We start from the raw sequence: 17052 nt of genomic DNA, 5'->3' as shown, positions 1-17052 counted from the left end.
AGATCAACAACTGTCTCTTACCAACCATGCCATGTAACCTGATACTATCCTTTGAAGCAGTGCCCTGGGCTGCATGGACTGACAGTTTCATGAATGCTTCTTCTGTTGTTCCCTTATTTACAACAGGCTGTTTGGCTGGCTGTTCAGGTTCAGAGTCACTTTCAGAAATTTCAGACATTTGCAGTGCCTCAATTAGTTCTTCCAGCACATGGAGTTGGACTGTTGTGGGACACTTGTGTCCTAGCCCATACTTCTCCCCGCACTTGAAACATTCTCCACGTGCTCGGCGTTGTGCTCTGAGGTTATCCACTCAATCTGGAGCTCTCTGATGTGTCTCAGGGGGTTTATCTTGTGCTGGTGCTGTCCCTATAATGCCTTGATGCACATAGTTCTTTGCATTAGCTCTGTTTTCCCATCTTTTGCTGTATTTGGAAGTATCTTCAGCCAACAGTGCCTCTTGTGTCTACGCCAAGGAGTAGGCCAGATCCACTGAGTTAGGTTGTTGCAGCTTGATCGGTGCACGGATAGTAGGTTTCAGGCCCTCAATGAACATGTTGATGAAAAAGGTTTCATCATAGGAGTGGTTATACACAAGCATCTTGTGCATGTGTTCTTCAAACACATGAGCATATTCATCGACAGACTCAGTTTGCTTGAGAGCGAAGAACACATCAATTGCTCGGGAATACTTGTTCCTGTTGAATTTAGCGAACACGGCCACGCACAGAGCAGCCCAGCTATCAATAGTGTGCATTGCTTCATACGTTTGCAGCCAGAGGGCTGCATTTCCTGCAAAGTGCATAGTAGCAAAATCGACCCATAATTCTGACTGAACATTGTACATCCGGAAGTATTTTTCACACTGTTTCTTCCACCACTTGGGGTTATCTCCCTCAAATCTGGGGAAATCAGAGCGAGGAATGCGGGCAGAAAATTTCCCAGGAGCAGACTGGAACTGAGACTGCGGTGATCTATCATAGTCCTCGTTGTCATAAGACAGCTCGTCAAGGTAATGAGCATGGGATTTGGACTGCTCACCGCGATTCCTCTGCTGGAATGGCCCGCGCAGACCCCGAGTGTCATGTCCTGAATGGTGCTGAGCAGGGCCCTGCCGCTCTGTTTGTGGTGGCTCTGTCTGCAAGTCCCGAGTCAGCGTCGTGTTTGTCGGCTACTCCAGAGTGTCGACGCGACGTACGATCCCGTCCAGAGACTTTCGCATCTCGGCCACAACCGCATCGAGGGAGTTGTGCGCGACGAGCACACGCCCCAGTGTCGATTCGGTGCGGGCCAGCGAGCTCGTGGTCGTCGTGGCCAGCGCATCGAAGGCCTTGGCCGAGGAGGAGGCGTACTTGTCGAGGGACTCCTGCAGCCCATCCAGCCGTTCCGCCGTCTTCACGCCCGCCTCCGAAACCGCCTTGCTCTGCAGGATTGTCGCCTGGACAAGCTGCTGCAGCTCGGCGATGGTGAGCTCCGCGGCGGCCATGCGCGACGAGAGGTTGGGCTTAGTCGAACGCGCCGTCGGAAGGGTCTTCGATCTACTCAACCCAGCGCAGGTACACCTGAGGTGTTTTGCGCGAGATCACCCGAGGGGATCCGTACTTTTTGCCAGGGATTACAAGCCGATCGAAGGGTTGATCGTGAGATCTGGAGGAAAAAATTCGGATCAGAGGAAGCGGATCGATACCAGCTCTGCGTACCAAATGCTACGATCCCGTAGCACTTCCCTGCGTCTCGCCGGGATATGGATCTCGCACCAAGAGAAATATCTGAGAGAGAGAGCTTGGAGAAGGGGAAAGGAACAGGGAGGAAAGCTTGAATCTCTACTCCTAATGGACGAGTTGGTTGAATAGTCCCCCCACTTTCGTCTGATTTTTTTTCGACTGGTTTTTTTTCAACCGGTTTTTTTCATCAAATTACCCCCACCCCCACGCCCACCCACCAAACCCCACCCAGCCGATCAGGATCGCCCTGACGCCCATCCCCATACCCCACTGCCGATCAGATCTGCGCAGCCGTCGTGCGATCTGCGCACTCCACAGCGCGCGATCCAGAGCGCCGCCGCCGTGGAACGACTCCACAACGCCGCCGCCGCCGAACGACTCGACAGGGCCGCCGCCGCTGGCAGATTCTAGATCGCGGGGCGCCGCCCGCCGAACGACTCGACAGGGCCGCCGCCGCTGGCTGATTCTAGATCGCGGGGCGCCGCGGAACGTGCGATCGGCGACGCTGTACGGTTTCAACCCCAGGTATAAACACACAGGTTTCCTTTCTTTGTTATGTCTACGTGTACAGATCGTGTTCAAAATAGATGCAGCCATGCCAGACTTCCGTGACCTAAAATGCCAGACTTCTGTTATGTCTACTTTGAACAGTCACTGAAACAGTACAGCATAGTTGCATCAATCAACATATCACAAATATGAGGGCCGACGATATTTGAGGTTCAGAGCAGTCCTTGAGAGTAGTTTTGACTGGATTCCAAATTGATTTGGAATTAACAACCTGGATCACATGCCCGCGACAGCGATTAGTAATGAAACAACTCTCGGATTAGTAATGAAAGAATTCTCGGAAACAATCAGCAAAGTAGAATTATGTCCCTCCAAACTTGTCAGAATAGCACAACCGCATATGAATCAATTAACACAGCAATGGGAAGATAAAGAATTATTGTGAATAGCAAAGAATAGGTAAGTTCGCATGAAAATATGTTACCTTTCTAGATTCTAAACCTGTATAATAGCAAGCTGCGCTTGTGATCTTCGACGGCCTTCATCAGCCTGCAGGAAGATGAACATGACATCTTAGCATCTTGGATTCTTAACATGTATCCAGCAGAGTCAGTTCACAAAAAATGCAAAGTAGCAAAGTCTGACAGGTTTGGAGGGACATAATGAAACCTCACGCCCACCAAATATGTTACCTTTCTAGATTCTAAACCTGTACAATAGCAAGCTGCGCTTGTGATCTTCGACGGCCTTCATCTGCCTGCAGGAAGATGAACATGACATCTTAGCATCTTGGATTCTTAACATGTATCCAGCAGAGTCAGTTCAGAAAAAATGCAAAGTAGCAAAGTCTGTTCGACATGTCTTTCAATTTTCATATATATAGCAAGACTCATAAATCTGTAACATCCTGCCCTTATGGACTGAATCTGTTGGACATGTCTTTTTTTAGTAGTTACATATGGGGACTCCACACAGCAAGCCAGCGGAACAGACAACTTCATCACATGTACCTGCAGGTATATGTTCACCTATAAATTGTGCTACACAAGTCAAACATATATATGTTCAACTATATATGTGTTGCAGGCCCGATGGAGGGGACAAGTGTTGACGACTCTAACGAAGTGATTATACCCGTAGCCGATGATGTTGACAAAATTTACCCACGTAGTCCAGGTATAAGGTTTATTTTTATCCTTTTTAGTTGAAAAATCATACCTAACAGACTTGGGCACACCCGATTCTAATGTATCAACATCTTTACTTCTAGGAGTCCATATTACTCGCTCCGAACGGATGATACTTGAGACCGATGGTGATAGCACATATGATACTCCAGGTATATATCAACCTCCTTGTATATGTTGAGCTACATATTTTGGTATGCATGTCAAACACCATCACAGGAGATGTTGCAGGCCCGATGGAGGGGCCAAATGGTGACGACTCTATACAAGGAGTTATACCTGGAGCCGACGATGTTCACAAGAATTACCCAAGTAGTCCAGGTACTAAGGCTGTGCATATATACTGAGATTGCTTTTATGCTTTTTATTATGTGATAAATCAAACCTAACAGACTTGGGCAGAACCGATTCTAATAGATCAAGCGTGTTACTTGTAGGAGTCCATATTACTCACTCGGACATGACGATACTTGAACAGGCCGATTGTGAAATGACATATGTTCATCAACCTTCCCATCTGATTTCGGGTACGTATTATGTTGTATAAAGGTTAAGACCATGTGCCTACAACTTTGCCTTGTTTCTGCGATGATATTATATATACTGAGATTGCTTTTATGCTTTTTATGTGATAAATCAAACCTAACATACTTGGGCAGAACCGATTCTAATAGATCAAGCGTGTGACTTGTAGGAGTCCATATTACTCACTCGGACAGGACGATACTTGAACAGGCCGATTGTGAAAGGACATATGTTCATCAACCTTCCCATCTGATTTCGGGTAAGTATTATGTTGTAGAAAGGTTAAGACCATGTGCCTACAACTTTGCCTTGTTTTCGGTTCAATATATTGTTATGTTAACATGATGCAGACAACCCTCCAATCTCATTCCTATATAATGTAGATTCGTTGCCAGCTCTCAGTTATCTGACAAAATAACTAGCTAGCATGCAACGTGACAGTTGGCAAGAGAGGCCGCATAATGTTCCACGCCATCCTCACAGTGATATCACTAATGCAGATCAACCATCCTCTGTGGACCTTGACGAAAAAAGAGAGTTGATAAAAGCTCGGAGGCGAGCTGCTTATAGAAAGAAAAAAGAGGAGGCTACCGTCAAGCAACAAGAGGAAAATCTGTCTGCCCTTACGATATCAGGTAAGAATGCTTTATGGGAAGGCACTGCGATGATATTATATATACTCCCTCCATTCCAGAATATAATTTTAATATCATTTCACATGCAGATATGCTGAATGTGGGTGGGTTACCTCTCGGTGATATCACTAATGTGTGTCAACCAACCACGGTGGACCTTGACGATAAAAAAGAGCAACTAAAGTCTCGGAGAAGAGCTGCTTATCGAAAGAAAAAAGAGGAGGCAGCCAGCAAGCAAAAAGATGAAAATCTGACTGCCCTTTCGATATCAGGTAAGGATGTTTATGTTTCAGCAATATGATGACCGTATGTATACTTTCTTAGTGAATAATGTAGGCGACATATGTTTCCTCACCCCAACCCCACGAATAATTGACCAAGAATAGAGAATAAAAATAATTGACCAATAGTTGACCACTGTGTTAACATACAATTCCTGATCATTTAGCTATACATCATTGTTTAACCTGACCGTGCATATATATAAAGTAAGCGTTTGTGTAGTCCTTCTATATTCTTGAACAATGAAGACCCTAAACCCTACGTGCAGATGTGCAAAATGTTCCCCTGCTACCTCTCGGTGATATCACTAATGGGTGTCAACCATTCTCGGTGGACCTTGACGAGAAAAAAGAGCAAATAAAGGCTCGGAGGAGAGCTGCTTATCGAAAGAAAAAAGAGGAGGCAGCCAGCAAGCAACTAGATGAAAAACAGCCTGATAAAGAACACAAGGGTGACTTAACAGACGAGCAAACTGAGCAGAGAAACGCGCGGAGGCGAGCAAGTTATCGGAAAAAAGTGGGGGACGGAACGATCGATCTTCAAGAAAAAAAATCAGAAGTTGCAAGAATGGCGCGTGCAACACCCTAAAACCATGACTGAGGATGAAAGGGGGGAGTCAAGTGCAAAGAGAAAGGCAAAGTATGCTGCAAAGAAATACATGCCATGTGCTGAATCGATCGCAATGCCACGTCCAGATCTAAGTAGCACATTGTCCAACCCTCACACACATTGTCCGACTCTCACACTTTCAGCCCTCACGCAACAATTCGACAGTGAACAAATAGATCATGCTCCTACGGTCAATGCGGCCCCCACATACATTCGCAACACCGAAACCGATGGTACATATCCTATCAACCATCATCTTTCATCATGTAATAATTCATGAGATATAAATAATGATGTATAGTGTTGTAGGTGCATACCTAAGCAGAACCTTCGGTGATGGTGCTGTAGATGGCGACCTGATCGAAGGTACAATAGCGGATAATGGAGTGGACGGGCAGAGTCATGAGTCCAGAGCAGCGCCTGGGAGGAGAGAGCGAGCTTGCAAGGGTGGTGTGGTGGCAAAGAAGCGTCAACAAAAAATTGTGAAGCAAAAAAAATGTACGCAGGTAGCGCATGGTGAAAGGAATGTTCTACGCGATCGACGTAATGAAAATTTTGCAGGTAGGGTGATGACCCCAACCGTCAGGTCCATCTCCATTCCGAAAATGAGCTCAACTGGACAACCTACCGTAGTGGAAGCACATGGTGCCTCGACCTCATCTAGCACGCCGGAGTACACGATCAGAAGTGAAGGTAAAACTCCCATCCTTACTCTCCTTGCGTCCCTTGAGACTGAACCCTCATTTATTGGTTTCGCACCTGAGCAGACGACATGGACGCTTACCTTAGTCGTCTCATGAATGATAATGTCAACCCTGATAGCCTCTTTGACGACGAGTATTACCTGTTTGCTGGTGAAGGTATGTACACCCACTTGAGCAACATGCACCCGTTTGAAATATCACACTAATTATAAAAATTGTTTGCAGGCTCAGATCCTGATGACATGGAGCACGACGAATTGGAAGACTCAAGACACAATACCTATGTCGACCATGATCCATTGGACTATGTCTACTCAAACCTCCCAGACCACACACACATCCTGAAGCACGCCGCAAATTGCGATCACTGCAAGGCCAAGAAGTTTGTGTCTGAGGCCCCGGGATTCTGCTGTCGCAGTGGGCAGATCCAGCTGAGGCAACCGGAGCCCGTCCCGGAGCTAATGAGGCTTTGGTCTAGCATGGATTCGGACTCAAGGCATTTTCGGGATAACATACGATTCTTCAACGGCCACTTCTCCTTCACAACCCTCGGCGTCAGCCTTGATGAAAGCTACACAAACATGAAGTCTGGGGTGTACACGTTCCGGGCGCACGGCACCATCTACCACAACGTTCATTCCTTCGGGCCAACATCACGTCCAGATCATCTACAGTTGTACTTCTACGACGACGATCCAGGCCTAACCCATCGCAAGGCTGCCACCGAGCAATTAGACCAAGATGTTGTCAAAAAGTTAGTGGACATACTCAGGGAAAACCCGTACTCCCAGCAGTTTAGGAGTTTGGGTGCGCACAGGGACAACCTCGACGATTACAGGATAGACCTCAACACTGACCACAGACTAGACCAACGGAAGTATAATAGACCTCTGTCATCGGAGGTCGCTGCAATTTGGGTGGAGGGCACTGACCTAGCAAAGAGGTTCGATCGTAGGATTACACTTTGCGGGAATGACAACCAGAGGCACAGTATACATGTGACGGCTGGCTCGTATGACCCTCTCTCTTACCCACTCTTCTACCCAAGGGGGGAGCTCGGTTGGCACCCGAAACTTCCTAAACGTGATGTCCCTTGGCCAGTTGTGCAACAACCAAGAGGTAGAGGTGATGATGATGATGATGAGGATGCAGGTAAGCCTTATGCATATTCTGTCGTTTAGATGAATGTATACTTCTCATATGAATCCTAATGTCTGCGTTACTCATCCATGTGCAGAGGGGAATAGCAGGTTATGCGTCTCGGTGAGAGACTACTACTGTTACATGCTCCAGACACGACCTGGGATATTCAATCCCATACTCTGTGGAGCACGATTGCTCCAGCAATGGGGGGTGGACATGTACATCAAGATTGAGAGTTGTAGGTTGAAATGGTACAGGAAGAACCAAACAAAGATCCGTGCCAACCTGTATAAAGGAGTTGTTGATGCAATTACATCCGGGGAGACCCGGGCAAGCGCTGTTGGAGTAAGGATAGTGCTACCTGGAACGTACCCAGGTGGCGACCGCGACATGAAGCGGAGGCATATGGATGCCATGGCAATTGTCCATACTTACGGGAAGCCTGACATCTTCTTGACCATGACCTGCAACCCTAACTGGGAAGAGATAACGAATGAGTTGTTTCCTGGTCAGACAGCGCAAGACCGACCTGATCTTGTGGCTCGTGTGTTCCATGGCAAGCTAGAGGCTATGAAAGAGATGTTGTTCAAGAAGAATATCTTGGGTGTTGTTGTTGCACATGTATACGTAGTCGAGTTCCAAAAGAGGGGCCTCCCCCACGCACACTTTTTGTTGATCATGGATTCTGCCTATAAGCTTGTCGTTCCAGAGCAGTACGACCGACTCATTTCTGCCGAGCTCCCAGACAAGCAAAAGTATCCTGAACTCCACGCCTTGGTGGTGAAACATATGATGCATGGACCATGCGGTGCTCTCAACCCCAAAAATGTTTGCATGCAACAGAACGAGTGCAAGTGCAGATACCCGCGGTCGTTCAATGAAAACACGGCACAGGGCAAGGACTCATACCCTGTTTATCGTCGTCGAGATAATGGTCGGCAGGCTAAGGTCCGGGGTAAAATGTTGGACAACAGATGGGTTGTGCCGTATAACCCTTACCTGCTACAGATGTTCAATTGCCACATAAACGTTGAGGTTTGCTCCAGCATAAAGGCCGTCAAATACCTTTACAAGTACATATACAAGGGCCATGATAGGGCTTCTTTCAGCATCGACCAGCCTGACGTTGATGGTAACATTGATGAGATCAAAAGATACGTAGACGCGAGGTGGGTTACTCCTCCAGAGGCGATGTGGAGGATATTTGGCTTCCCCTTGTGTGCCAATGACCCGTCTGTCCTACAGTTGCCTCTTCATCTCCCGAATATGCACAGGGTGGCATTCAATGAGCAAGCTGACTTGACCGACGTAGTCGCCCCTGAGAAAGCTTCCAAATCCATGTTGACAGAGTATTTCAAAGCTAACCAAAACCACCCGTGGGCTAGGAATATATTGTACAAGGATTTTCCTGGAAGGTTTACATGGCAGAAGGGTAAGAAGTATTGGAAAGAGCGGGTGGAGCGTTATCAGATAGGTCGAATTGTGTCTGCCAATCCTGCCGAGGGGGAGCGATACTATCTGCGTGTGCTGCTAAACCATGTTGCTGGCAACACATCCTATGAGGACCTGCTCACCGTGGACGGTAGGCTATGCGGGAGCTTTAGAGAGGCTGCCGAAAGGTTGGGACTCATCGAGGCAGATAACACGCTCGACGACTGTCTTACCGAGGCAGAGCAGTGGGCGATGCCATGTTCGCTCAGGAGGCTCTTCGCAACAATTTTGGTGCACTGTGAGCCAGGCGACGTGCGTGGTTTATGGGATAGGCACTTCGAGCCTATGTCTGATGACTATCGGCGATCACACACGTGCCCGATTGAGGTGGAACAGATGGTGTTGCTTGACATTAGGGGTATGTTGCAGTCCATGGGCAAAGACATAGCTGATTTCTCTCTTCCATGCATTGACGATGCATTCGACCCAACCGAGGGAGAGGCCAGAGAAGTGATCGAGGAATCCAACGTCGATTTTGACATCAACGACACTAAATTGGCTTCGTCGCTAAACTTGGAGCAGAGGGTTGCATACGACGAGATACTAGCTTCTGTTGAACGCGCTGATGGGGGTGTGTTCTTTGTTGATGGACCGAGAGGTACAGGGAAGACCTTCCTGTACAGGGCGCTGCTCGCCAAGGTTCGAAGCGAGGGAAACATCGCTATCGCTACCGCGACGTCAGGCGTCGCCGCTTCTATCATGCCTGGAGGCAGGACTGCCCACTTGAGGTTCAAGATCCCATTGAGCTGCGACGATGGCGCCTCATGCACCTTCACGAAACAGAGTGGTACCGCCAAGCTACCGAGGATGGCCTCATTGATACTATGGGACGAGGCCACCATGACTAAGCGACAGGTGGTCGAGGCACTTGACAACAGCATGCGCGACATCATGGGAAGACGGGACCGACCCTTTGGAGGAAAAACTGTTGTGTTTGGCGGGGACTTCAGGCAGGTGCTTCCGGTCGTCAGGAGGGGGTCCCGGGGTCAGATAATTGATGCAACCCTTCGAAGTTCACACCTCTGGAAGGGTATGCGCCAGCTAAGGCTCGTCACCAACATGAGGGCTCATAATGACACCTGGTTTGCGGATTACTTGCTAAGGGTAGGCAATGGCACTGAGGAAGTTGACGATCAAGGAAACATACGACTCCCTGAAGATATTTGTGTGCCGTCTACAGGCGAGGGTGATGACCTGGAGAAGCTGATTGACCATGTGTTTCCCAGACTAGATGACAACATGTCTGATCCGAATTACATGACTTCACGCGCAATCCTCTCCACCACGAATGACAACGTCAACAAGATAAACATACGCATGGTAGAGCGTTTTCGGGGAGAAGAAGTAATCTACCATAGCTTTGACAGTGCAGAAGACGACCCGTATGGCTACTACGCTCCCGAGTTCCTAAATGGATTGACTCCCAACGGTCTGCCTCCGCATGCACTCAAACTGAAGCTCAACTGCCCCGTCATACTTCTGAGGAACATTGATCCGGCTAATGGTCTGTGTAACGGGACGAGGCTTGTGGTGTGAGGTTTCGAGAGGAACGCCATCGACGCAGAAATCGTGATCGGACAACACGCAGGTAGGAGGGTATTCCTTCCTCGAATACCCCTATGCCCGTCTGACAACGACATGTTTCCATTCAAGTTCAAGAGGAAGCAATTTCCTGTAAGGCTTAGCTTTGCTATGACGATTAACAAGGCTCAAGGCCATACGATTCCGATTGTTGGCGTGTACCTACCTAATCCTGTGTTCTCTCATGGCCAACTCTATGTCGCACTGTCTCGAGCCACCGCAAAGAGAAACATAAAGATCCTCATTGAGAAGGAGAAGGAGAAGGAGAATGCCAAGAAGCAAAGCGGTAAACCTAAGAAGCGAAAAGACCTGCCTTGTCCTTACAAACCTCGATGAAGAACATCGTCTATAAGGAAGTCCTTACAGGCTGAAGTCCGCTCTTAAGAAGCTGGCGGGTTTTGAATAAGATAAAGGATTTACTCTTTTGCTACAGACAATTTGGTGCTCTTCCGTGTTCTTGTACAAATATTTATCTTTCGATGTTAGCAACTGATTATGTTTATTCAACAAGTCAAATATTAATAATATTGCCTCGGATTTGTGACTTTGCAAGTTGCCAATTTTTCCTGTATATGACATTATTTCTCCTTTTGCCGGATTGCATGTATATTATTCTTTTGTTGTTTTGTAGTCATCTACTCCATCTAAACTAGGCTATGTTTTCCTACATAAGTATTGCACACTGCCTGGGTCACTCCGTTGTTGTAAAATTCACTGGAGTGTTCTACATTAGAGAAATATTTATGATGCGGCCCCAAAGCAGGCTCAGTCAATGTTATTTATTTTTGTCCTGTATAGTCTCTTATTTGCCCCTTATTTGAATTTTATAATCCTGGCTTTTCAATACATATCTAAACAGACATGATGTGTTTCTAACTACTTAGTTGCAGGTTTGGCACAAGTAAACGGATGGATGCGTGTTGACATCTTCATGATCTCACAAATATTTCCAGTAGTATTATTTTCCTTTCATTGTGCCATATTCTGTCAGTTGCTTTTCCTATTGCGTGTATCTTGCAGATAAATAAGAGTTTTAATGAATTGTTGGAACCTGGACAGTACCACAATTTATAACCACCTATTATTCTGCCACGAAATGTCCATTTTATAGCTTATCAGGTGCGCTTCTTTCTGTTCGTGCCTTCAAAATATCAAACCAGAGGATATCTATTAATATATTTTTGTAGCTCTATTGCTTCCGATGGTACATGAGCTATCACTGTGGTTCATCTACTAATATATTTTTGTAGCTCTGTTTTCATGTGAACATTGTATACATGGCATGTACTATGAAAGAACAGTATGTACATGTCGGTATTTTTTTTTCTATGTCACATGCATCTGATCCTATCGTTCTCCCTATATGTCGTCCAAACACATCTATATGAACCTATATGTCGTAAAAGTGCATATGTACTTCTCAGTTCTTATAGAGAACGAAAACTGGGTGGCACGCATTATCAAAGTTGTGTATAATCATTTAGGGAAATGTCAAAAAGTAAAAATCCCGTGAATTGGGAATACAGAAATTCAAGTAGGTAGGAAGTAATGACATACCAAATGATAAAGAATAGCACCACTGCAGCTACAAAATCGCAATCGGGTGCTCAAAGCTCTGAACTCAATTCACCCTGAAAAACATAGTCATCTGAAGTCAGACTGCATGATAGTCGGATGGGACAAAATCAATTGACTGTCTAAAACCTTCCATAGGGGACATACAAATATTTTGCGGTATATAGGTTCCTACTGACAGTTCAAGAAATGCAAACATATAGCACTATTATGTTAAATAGGTCACCCTAAACCATGCTATAGATTAACCATGGTCATGAGCCCAAGCATAATGACTACCCGTACAAAGCAAAAAATAGGACCTTGGAGATATGTAATGTAAAGTCAAAAATAATAATTATCATGCTTTCCTTTTGTTCCCTGAATCGATATTTTTAGAAAGCAAAATGGAAATACAAGGCACACATCGTTAAGAAAGAGATGGTCATATTCTAATATTAACTCCTGCTCATTGTGGACGGAAGGCTATGTGGTAGAGCCAGCAGCCGACCAAAACACCTGTATTAGGAGGGGATTTGTTACCTCGATGTGTTGATAAGGCAATGGATTGGTCATGTCCCACAGGATCACGCAGTGGACGTAGTCATTGACACATTGGGGAATCGGCTCGGGGTGGCCACTTCGTGGAAATCGATGGCGCGGCAGCACATAGAAATGTTCAGAAAGAAGAAAAATGTTATTATCGACAAAATGAAATGTCGGAATGAAATATATTCAGAGCTCGAATGAAATCAGCAAAGTAAATAAACCCCTTTTCTTTAGATAATCAAAAAGGTCAGAGTAATGGACCACACATGACAATAACCAGCATAGTTAACTTCTACTATTTCATCTATCCCCAACGTATATATAACAAAACAGTATAGAGAGGTCGGATAGGACTAATATATTAACTTCCACATCAAAGATCTGTGTCAACACACACATCCGATTGACCTTGTCCAAGGCCAAAAGAACAGTAAGAAAATTGGGTAATGACAATATAACTGATTTGAACATGCAGGACATTGTTACGTTCCTCACACGCAGAGGAACAGACTAACAATCAAGCGGGCAAGTAAATATATATATATATATATATATATATATATATATATATATATATATATATATATTTAGCAGCTGGTCTGATAAAAAAATAGTTCAAGAGTTCAGAAGAATATATATCCACTTGAGTGGTTCCTTGGCAGACGAACTGCCCATGAAGAATATATATCCACTTGAGAGTAATGTTAACTATTTTATTCGGTAATAATATAGTAGGTTATCTTTTTTGTCTTGTAATAATATAGTAGGTTCTACTCACCGAATCACAAAATTGATCCCATTAATTAATATTTGATTGTGACCAAATCGGTCGATTTGTTTACCGATTTCGTATTCAGAGCTTCCTAGAAACGCTTATATATAGATCAACCGTTCCAGCGACCTTACCAGACCTCTCCATCCTCCTCTCACATGGCGTCATCCAACAGTTCAATTCACATGCTTCGTTGGCAGGAAGAAGAAAGTGAAGATTTCGGTGAACTGGAAGATCATGACGGCGCTACGCCGATTCGTCCCTTTGGTAAGGGTAACACACCAAAGCCAAAAAGGCTTAGGATGCATAATCACGTCGAGCCTATTAACCTGCCTATTAGTAGTACATATCCCGTTACGAAAGACGATAGGAAAGAAGGTTTGGAGGACGGTTGGGGTACTAGCAACGATCAAATTCTGCAGGCAACCAAGGAGAGCAACAAGCTGATGCAAACTCTCATACAAAAGATCAATCAGTTGGAACATATGGTTGTGAAGCACATGCAAACATGCGAGAAGAAGACGGAAATGCCTTGAAAGGAGCAATCATGAGGAGTTATACAATATTCTTTACAGCTTTTATGTTTTATGTTTCAATGCTCCTTAAGAGCATTTTGCATTGTAATCGATTTGGAGTCAAACTATGAAGGTATGAATAAAGAACAGCTATTGTTTCATGCTTGCTTTCTTACTCTCTGTTTTTGATCTTCCCTTTGAGATTTGTCGCCGAACACGCTATTTTTTTCTTTTTCTTATGTGAATACGCGGTACAAATGCTGGTATCCGTACTTCCATCGAAATATTCTTTTTATTACAAATGTCATTTACTGCGTTTGTGCTATATTAACTAACTTACGTCACAAAACGCACACGCTTCTCAATTAAGCATGCTGGTTTTGAAAGTGCGGCTGTTACTACACTGTGCATATAGAATCAAATTAAAAAAGAGACGCTAATTAAAAAAAGATCGAAGTTAGCTTTTCACGCGCATACTCAATTGTGCATGCAACCGCGACCAACGAATCAAGCCATCAAAGACCGACTGAACAAATTATTACTATTGCTAATAACTTTGATTTAATATTTTGTTATTATTTTAAAATGCCCGTAAAATAGTCGTTGCAAAGTAACACAACGACGTCTCATCACATGTTATAAAATCAAATATGTTGGGATTTTTTTTTAAAACATATAGTATAATAAAAGCTGAGTAAATAATCGATTTTTGAAATTGATTACATGTTGGTAATTAATGGTAATATATTAATTGCATGACTACACTTACCTTAACGCACTATCACCTTAATTATTTTGATATATCCAATTATTGCGTTCCTAACTAAAAATCTGAATATATGGGATTCACAGGCGAAAAGGAAACAATGATACTGGTGAGATAATTGACATGATTTCGATCAGATTAAGAATCTGAAATATCTATAAATAATTAATTGATTCAATAAGTTTTAGCAATAAATTTTTTGTTGCCAAAGAACTCTCATAACTTACTATTTATAATAGTTTCGATAGTAGAGGTTTTTGATTTTCCCGCCTGTGGGCCCCTTGGACTATATATATAAATGGCACTACCCGTGCCCGTGCGCCTCTCTATCTTTCTTTAACACTTCATCCATTAGCTCCCTGACCATGGTGATACTGTACAGCTCGAGGCCCTCGAGGAGGGTGATGGCGAATCCACCGGATCCCATCATGCCTCTGCCTACCATCCCTCCAATGAACAGGCAAGTGTACAGATCTTCATGCACGCTTATCTGACATCACCGTTTGTTTATCCCATCATTTTGTATTATTTTATGTAGGTACCTGAATTTTCAAAGTGTACAAATGGAACATATCTATCAAAGATGTTGGATAATTCGAGCTAAGGTGATGTGGAAGTCCCATATCAGGGTGCATGCAATGGGAAACCCATACTTTCGTTGCATACTTCTGGACCAGGAAGTATGAGATTAGTTATCACTAAATATAGCAACCTTTTTTAATGTATATACACATGTGTTCTAAAGTCGAATTATCTGAATTTTTAAATATTTCTAGGGAACAAAGATTGAAGCAATTGCCTTCAGCAACCAAGCTTATCGATTCAACGACATTCTGCAGACTGGGCTAACATATGACTTCAGTAACGTCGGGATAAACCCCACGGAAATGCTAGATGGTCACTTTTGGTATCTATGCATGGAGTTTGTCATTGAACTAAATGCTATAACCATGGTTAGGACATCGGTGCACAGTATTGCATCGACAATCTGTCCACCATTTTTCCCACAACTTGGTGCCATATCCTTGCTACGGGACAAAACCATTACCGGTGCAACATCTTTTAGTTTGTTTTTGCATATTTATCGATTTAACATTTTGTCTCACCCAGACTTAATTTTTTCCAGATGTTCTTGGTATTCTTGTCTATGCTGGTAGGATACAACATTGGTGGGATTCAGTATATAGACGGCGGGTCCATTTTGTTGAGATAGGCATCATGAATTTTCGGTAAATTCCAATCAGTACTTGAGGTTTTATATGATTATTTATATTTGATAGTTGCCTACCATCAACATATCTTTATCATTCCAGACGGGAGATACTGTTTATACGCCTAAGTCAAGAGCATGCTGGTCGTCACTTGTACCACTTGCAGAGCACTGAAAATTTGTTCGAGAAAATTGCAGTTACGTACATACAGGTAAACCGGAGGGATAAGTGCATGGAGACTATGAGGGAGAGCACATTCTTGTTCTCCCCCAACATTAATGATGATGTTCATCATCTTCAAGGTAAGTTATATAAACTATTTCGATTTTTATGGCTTTTTGTTCTGTTCTGTATTACGATGTTATTAGTACTAACAAATTGTTTTTACGTAGATATCCACGAAGCCTGCTTAATGACACTTGACGAAACACTATCATACGTCAATGCTGCAGTTGTAGCCAGGAATAATGGACAGTAGATGACTTTGTTTTTCAACACGGCTCAATAAAAAGCTCGTTTCCCTCGGTCCTTTTATCTACATTTGGAATAATAATGTATTCACACAGAACAATCATTTCTGTTAAAGTGTGTTTTCTTTTTGCTTGTCAACTCTAAGTGTAGCCATTATGGCAGTATGTATTATTTGTACGCGTACTTAATTCGGGATATCTGGTTTTATACAAAGGTTGATTTTTTTTCGATTCGTTGAGATTGAACTGTAAATATGTCATGCCTTAGGAACAAAATATTCAACTATAAAAAAGGAGAAAGATCTGATACGCCCCGTCACGTTTTTTTTATAATTAGAAAGAATCATCTACGTCTTAAATACGACTTGATATATTTGGCAGGCAATAAAAAGCATTAAAAATATATCCGTTTATATATATGCTGCATCGACATCCTAATTGCCAAGACACCTCAGTGAACGATCACTCACGCGTATCGATCAGCGATGGAGCCCATCATTGGAAACAATGCGCCGGCGATCCCTAACTTTTGGCAATTGTTTATACACATATTTTAGCCTATTAGACTATTATTTAGATTACAATTGTGCCACACCCCTAGCTTTTGTACCGATGAACAGTTCTCACTGCCTAATTTTGCAATGCAAATTAAAATGCATGATTAGCACGTAGTGCTTTCCTGATCATTTTTTTCAGTGAATTATTTAAGTGAACAAATAAATTCATTAATATTTCATCGTTATTGTGTACGTCGTTAATTTTCTTTTGCTGTAGCTAATCTCGTATCGTATAACTTCATCCATACACGCACTGTTATACGATACGAT

The 17052-nt window shown here is 43.8% G+C and overlaps 1 long non-coding RNA gene across 1 annotated transcript; it reads right to left on the bottom strand.

The window, feature by feature from the left end:
* Positions 1-2406: 2406 nt before the first annotated feature.
* On the bottom strand, positions 2407-12616 carry LOC120965195 (uncharacterized). Its single transcript, XR_012183705.1, has 4 exons — positions 12486-12616; positions 11946-12019; positions 2924-2988; positions 2407-2502 (listed from the first exon to the last, which is right to left on the bottom strand). It is a non-coding gene; the product is annotated as an uncharacterized lncRNA (long non-coding RNA).
* Positions 12617-17052: the final 4436 nt, after the last annotated feature.

Source organism: Aegilops tauschii, chromosome 5 (genome assembly GCF_002575655.3).
Source record: "Aegilops tauschii subsp. strangulata cultivar AL8/78 chromosome 5, Aet v6.0, whole genome shotgun sequence".
Lineage (NCBI taxonomy): Eukaryota > Viridiplantae > Streptophyta > Magnoliopsida > Poales > Poaceae > Aegilops > Aegilops tauschii.
This window is presented reverse-complemented; position numbering and strand designations above follow the sequence as displayed.